Here is a 6,065-nt window from a genome sequence, read left to right on the forward strand (position 1 = left end):
GGAGACATCACACTATCACAGATTTGTGGCATGTATAGCTAGACTCTAATGCATGCTAGGTTAGTCTGAGAACTAACTAAACCTTAGCTCTGATGCCACTAAATATAACACCCCTTACCCGTACCTAAGGCCGGGATAGGGTACGAGGCATTACCAAACTTAAACATACACATACATGTAAAATCGGGCCATAAAATTTTAACCAATACAAAAGCATTCAAATACATGCATATCGTCCCTTATATGGGCCTACAAGGCCCAAAACATACATCGAGGGTGATTTGGGACTAAACCGAGAACTTACGAACTGTTACAACACTTATAAAATTTTCTAGTTTTGGAGAGTCACACGCCTATGTGGGTAGGCCGTATGGCCACACACGCCCGTGTGGCTTGGGACACGCCCGTGTAACTCCCTGTTTATGACGTCATCAATGAAATAGGGTTACATGGCCAAGTCACACGCCCGTGTTCTAAGGCTGTAAGACACACGGCCATATGGTCGTGTCTCTCTCAGTGTCGCCAACACTTAGGCTATTTTCCAAGCCTTGGTCAACCTTAATCCCTCACGCACTTATACAACATCAAAGGCATAGAATATGATATCTAATTAAAGATTAAACATCCTCAATTAAGTTACAAACATAACATTTGCATGTCATCATACTTTTGTTTCTCATACTCATTTTATATCAAGTCTAGACATACCAAATCATATTCATTTGGCATTGTCATCTTCATTAACATCTTTAACTTACTCTAAATTTACACTTTTATACTAAGATTATGGTCACATCTCTTGATCAAAGTTCATCCATAAAATATACATACCATATCATATATCCATCGATATCAAGCCATCACAACATGCACATCATCAAGACATTGGAATAGTCAAGCAAAATCAATTAAGTTTACAACCCAATGATCAAATATAAGCCATATCTCATAGCTCTATACAAATGAATCGTTATAAGCCAATTCAATTGGCCAAATCTTGAAGCACATATCTTAAAGTACTAAGTCTCTATACATGCCACTCACTTGAAAACACTTAAGATTTATTAATACCCCGGCTTGATAATTTGATAGTGTGATGCTGCCTCCGACGATCTTCAACCTCGAGCTAACTTGACAACACTAAAAGAAATGGAAAAGAGAAGGGTAAGCTTTATAGCTTAGTAAGCCAGTACAAAAATAATAATAAGCAATTTATTAACGTGCTTTTTCCAAATCCTTACAACATGTTCCCTTGGTAACACAATCGAAAGTACACATAATTCCACTATTTGCTCATATTTCAGTCAAGCTGTCTACTAGAGTCATAGTCACTAAATTATTCATAACTTGAGATACTGAACTCTAAATTAAGATCTGCTAATTTTCCATGAAATTAGACTCACATATATTCATACCATAAAATTTATAAAATGTTTGGTCTAGCCAATAAGTACAGTTTATTCTTCAAAATTACCCCTGTTATGCCGTCTGACAGCTTCGACCTTTCTTTACTAAAATTTATTTATCTCCTAGTACGGGATTCAGTTAATGTTCTCATCTATTTCTCTTGAAAATATACTGATTAAGGATTCAGTCATATAAATTCTAACCTATAATTATTCTTGTACAATTTTTAGTGATTTTCCAAATTTAAGATAGGGGAGCCCGAAATCACTCTGACCCTGTCTTACAAAAATTCAAATTTCTCATAATATGAAATTCTTTTGTTTACATTGTTTACTCTATGTTAAACTAGACTCAATATGCTTTAATCTCATATCTCATTCAGTGTTATTAAATTTCCACAATTTTTCATGGATTTTCAAAGTCAGACTACTACTATTGTCCAAAACTATTTTAGTGCAATATAATGATAACTATCATAAGTTTATTTTCAATTAATCATGAACTCACCATTTCATGATTCCACGTTAAATTACACAATGACATTATAACATAACCATAAAGATTATTCATCATTCAAGCGTTTTTGTATACTTATCATATGTTCATATATACATATACATAAATCATTCTTTATCAAGGCATTGCTCATGAGTTTGGCGTACATACCTGTACTCACTTGTAGTATATCACATAACCATACCTTCTTTAACATGCCCTCTTTGGGACTTTCATCACATCCATTGCATTACCCATTTAACACTCAGAATACTATTGGATACGTGGAAAACTTTCACATAAGTACCACATATACATACGTGCCAAAGCTACCTCATATTATGTAACGCTTGCAATGGAGCTAATCACGTGCCTACTTATAAAAGATATTGGTCAAGGTGTAACTACATGGGCTGCTTACAAAAGCTGTCAGGTACCCGACCACTCAAGGATTACCTAGCCACCAGTAGGGCACACAAGACCATTTCCTAGAACTCAATCACATGTATCACATCCATTATCAACTCGGACCACTCAACGAACTCGGATGCCACATATATCACGAACCAGGATCACTCAACAAGTTCGGACTTCTTAATTTTTAGTGACATGTGACTTGTATCCTAGAGTATTCCTAAGGTTCAAACGGGATTTTCCTCATTTGCACATGGCACACTTTGTCGTACTTGCTTGTGATGTCGTATGTAATGGCCATAATATCATTTATGCTTACAAGTTACCATTAGGCATAACATACATAATATTGATAAAGCATTTATTACATAATGTTAACACAACATAACATACCACATTGTCACATTATTTACACATGTACGTACAATTCAAGTAATATCAAACATTAACAATCAATTATAAACTTGCATTATTATTGATGTACGAATTTACCTTGAATCCGATCACAACTAATTTTTCCATTTTAGTCCATAATCTCGTACTTTCCCAATTTAAGCCTGAATCTCGATTTTCTCGATCTAAAATTTCAAATATAACTTATTTATTCCTCACATTATTCAAATTGACCTTTACAAATTTTCATTTTTACCTTTAAACTTTCACATATTTTCAATTGAGCCCCTAGGCTCGCAAAATGATTTTTATTCAATTTCTTAGTACTTTAAGCCTAGGCGAACAAATTTCATAACTACATCAGCCCTCAATTTCCACTAATTCACACTTTTATGACAAATTTTATGACTTTTACAATTTAGTCCTTTTATGCATTTTTACCAAAAATCACTTAGTAAAAGTTGTTTCTCTAACCATAAACTTGCATAATCTACCATTAAACATCAAAACACATGCATATCACTCATGGGTAATGTAACAGCCCGAATTAGGCCCTAGTCGGAACGGTAGTTTCGGGACCACGAATCCAAGTCAAAAAAATATTTAAAAATTATTTACTATGTTTATTTTGTGTAAATTTATATCTGTGAAATTTCGTGCTTTAATTTTGTCGTTTGGGTGCCTAATTAAATAAAAGGGCTTAATCGCGTAAAATGAAAATTTGGTGGTTAAATGTGAAAGTATTTAATTGAACTTGTCTTTATAATTTGGAGCATTTATTATGCAATACAACCATTTTTTAATATGATGGACGGTAATAACCATTGCTTATAATGGTTTAAAATTTTAATTAAAAGGTTAAATAAGTAAAAAAATAAACATGTTAATATATAATAAAACATATAATAAGTTGTCATGCATTTTTTCTTCCATAAATTCATCACCGAATATCAAAAAAATAAAGAAAAAGAAAAAGCTTGGATGGTTCGGCCGTGGTTGATCTTGATTAAGGTATGTAATTGGCCCCGTTTTTTATAATTTCTATGTTTTTGAGATTGTTGCTTAGTAATCTTCAAGACCTAAGCTTAATTTTTTATTTTGATGAATATTTGGAGTTGTGTCATTGTTTATAGCTTGTGATTTTTGTTGTTTGATGATGAAATATGAAAGATATCTTTTAGATTAACATATTTTGTATTGGAGTTTTTGATGATTTTGAGTAATTAGGACTAAATTGCAAAAATAATAATTTAACGAACTAAAATATGAAATAAATGAAATATATGGGCTTTTATGAACACTAGGAATATTCGGCAAACATGGGTATCTTGAAATTTTGAATGTTTTGTGTTTTGTGCAATAGGGACTAAATTGTAAAAAGTGTAAATGTCAGGGGTAAAATGGTAATTTTCCCATGTATGTGTTTTTGGACTAAATTGAATGAAAATATGTTTGAATGAGCTTAATTTGAATATGTTTAGATCAAGAACCAAAGAAATCGGATTTAGATCGGGGAAAAACGAAAGTTGTCGACTAGTCGTCCCGTTCCATTTTACATCATCCAAGGTAAGTTTATAGGCAAATAGACGTGTTTAATTGTAGATAAATGCTAAATATATACTCTGGTATGAAAAGTATGAATTTATATATGCTTACGTCAAATGTGAATAAGCTTGGTAACCATGTTCAAGCATTCGTTTCGACCGACTTACAACGTCCGAAAGCCCTGGATGAACCTTAGGAATAGTTAGGATGCATATGTCATGACATAGGATTTCGATATGTGATGTGTGAGTAAGACCATGGCATCGATGTGTGGCTACATGTAAGACCACATCTAGGATGTTGGCATTGTACGATATATGTGTGATTATCCGAGTGTCCTATCTAATTCCGAATGGTTCAACGGGCATCGATAAGTTGAGATCAAATGTGCAAAAGTGAGCTAAAATGGCCAGGTATGAATTGGTTTATTACCTATTTGAAACTAAGTGAGTAAGTTACTTAATATTTGTTGCAAAACGTGCTTGAAGTAAAGTAAGAACATATGTGAATGTTAAAAAGGTATTTGGCCTTGTAAATAAATAATATGAACATTATTCAAATTATTTTTGAATATATGCAATTGGTGGTATATTCGGCCATTGATATAAATATATATATGATTGTTATACTTTGACTTACAAGTGTATGTATATAAGCGTATGTGTATTTGGTATGATAAAGATGTTTTGGCTTGGTCATTGAATGATAGTTTGTTAATGTATCTTTATATAAAGTGTTTATTCGGTCATTACTATGCTTATGTATAAGAAGTTGTATTTTGATTCATGAGTATAAGTATATGTGTCACATAATGATATTTAGCTTTGAAATTGAAGGATATTTTGCTTATATATATGTATGTGTATTCGGCCATATAATATAAATATGTATGTGATTATTCTCCTTTGACCTATGAATTTATGCATATAAAAGTATATGTACTAGTTATGATAAAGATATTTTGGCTTGGAAATTGAATGATAGTTTGTTAAAATATATATATGTTCATTCGACCATGAATAATATATAAATGAAAGTACATATAAAATACATGAATTCTTAAGCTTAAATATTTAAAGTAACTATGATAGCAAAATTTGGTTTAGTTTATATGATTTGATTATGTAACTAAGTTGTTTATTTGCTTATGACATACTAAGCTATCTAAGCTTACTTTGTGTGTGTTCATGTTTACCTCTATTTTATAGATTTTGGATTCAAGTTTCGAGCTCGGGAATCGTCAGAGAAGCTTATCACACTATCGACTGTCTTCGGTATTTTATAAGCTGAATTTTCTAACCTATGGCATGTATAGGCTAGATTGTAATTTGAAATGTTGGATTTTGGTTTTGTATAATTTAAGCCATGTGAAAATGGCCTAACTTCAATGTTTTATTATAGTTTTGTTTGATTATGGCTTACGTTCATTTGGTTATTACGTTATATGTCCTGAATGAATGGTATTTGTGATATCTATTTTGTGCATTGAAGTTGGTTAGTGATTTTGGATGTGTACATTTGGTTGATTCGGTTATGACATATGGATAGATAAAAGTATAAGTGAATTTGGTTGTTAATTTGGTTAAGGTGTTATTCATGATTTTGTAACACCCCGAATTTGGGCCTAGAAGTATTGGGCCTTGAGTGGGGGTCTGTAAGGAGGTTGTATATAGGTATTTAATTGTGCAATGAAATGAAACAATTAAATGTTTGCTTTAGTGGTTAATGGCTTTGAGAAGTGTTGGAGAAATCTTGGGTTCAAACTTGGGCTTTAGCAAAAATTTTGGTATTAAGTGAAAAAAAACCTAGAT

The sequence above is a fragment of the Gossypium hirsutum genome, unplaced genomic scaffold, assembly GCF_007990345.1.
Source record: "Gossypium hirsutum isolate 1008001.06 unplaced genomic scaffold, Gossypium_hirsutum_v2.1 scaffold_39, whole genome shotgun sequence".
In the NCBI taxonomy this organism is placed as follows: domain Eukaryota; kingdom Viridiplantae; phylum Streptophyta; class Magnoliopsida; order Malvales; family Malvaceae; genus Gossypium; species Gossypium hirsutum.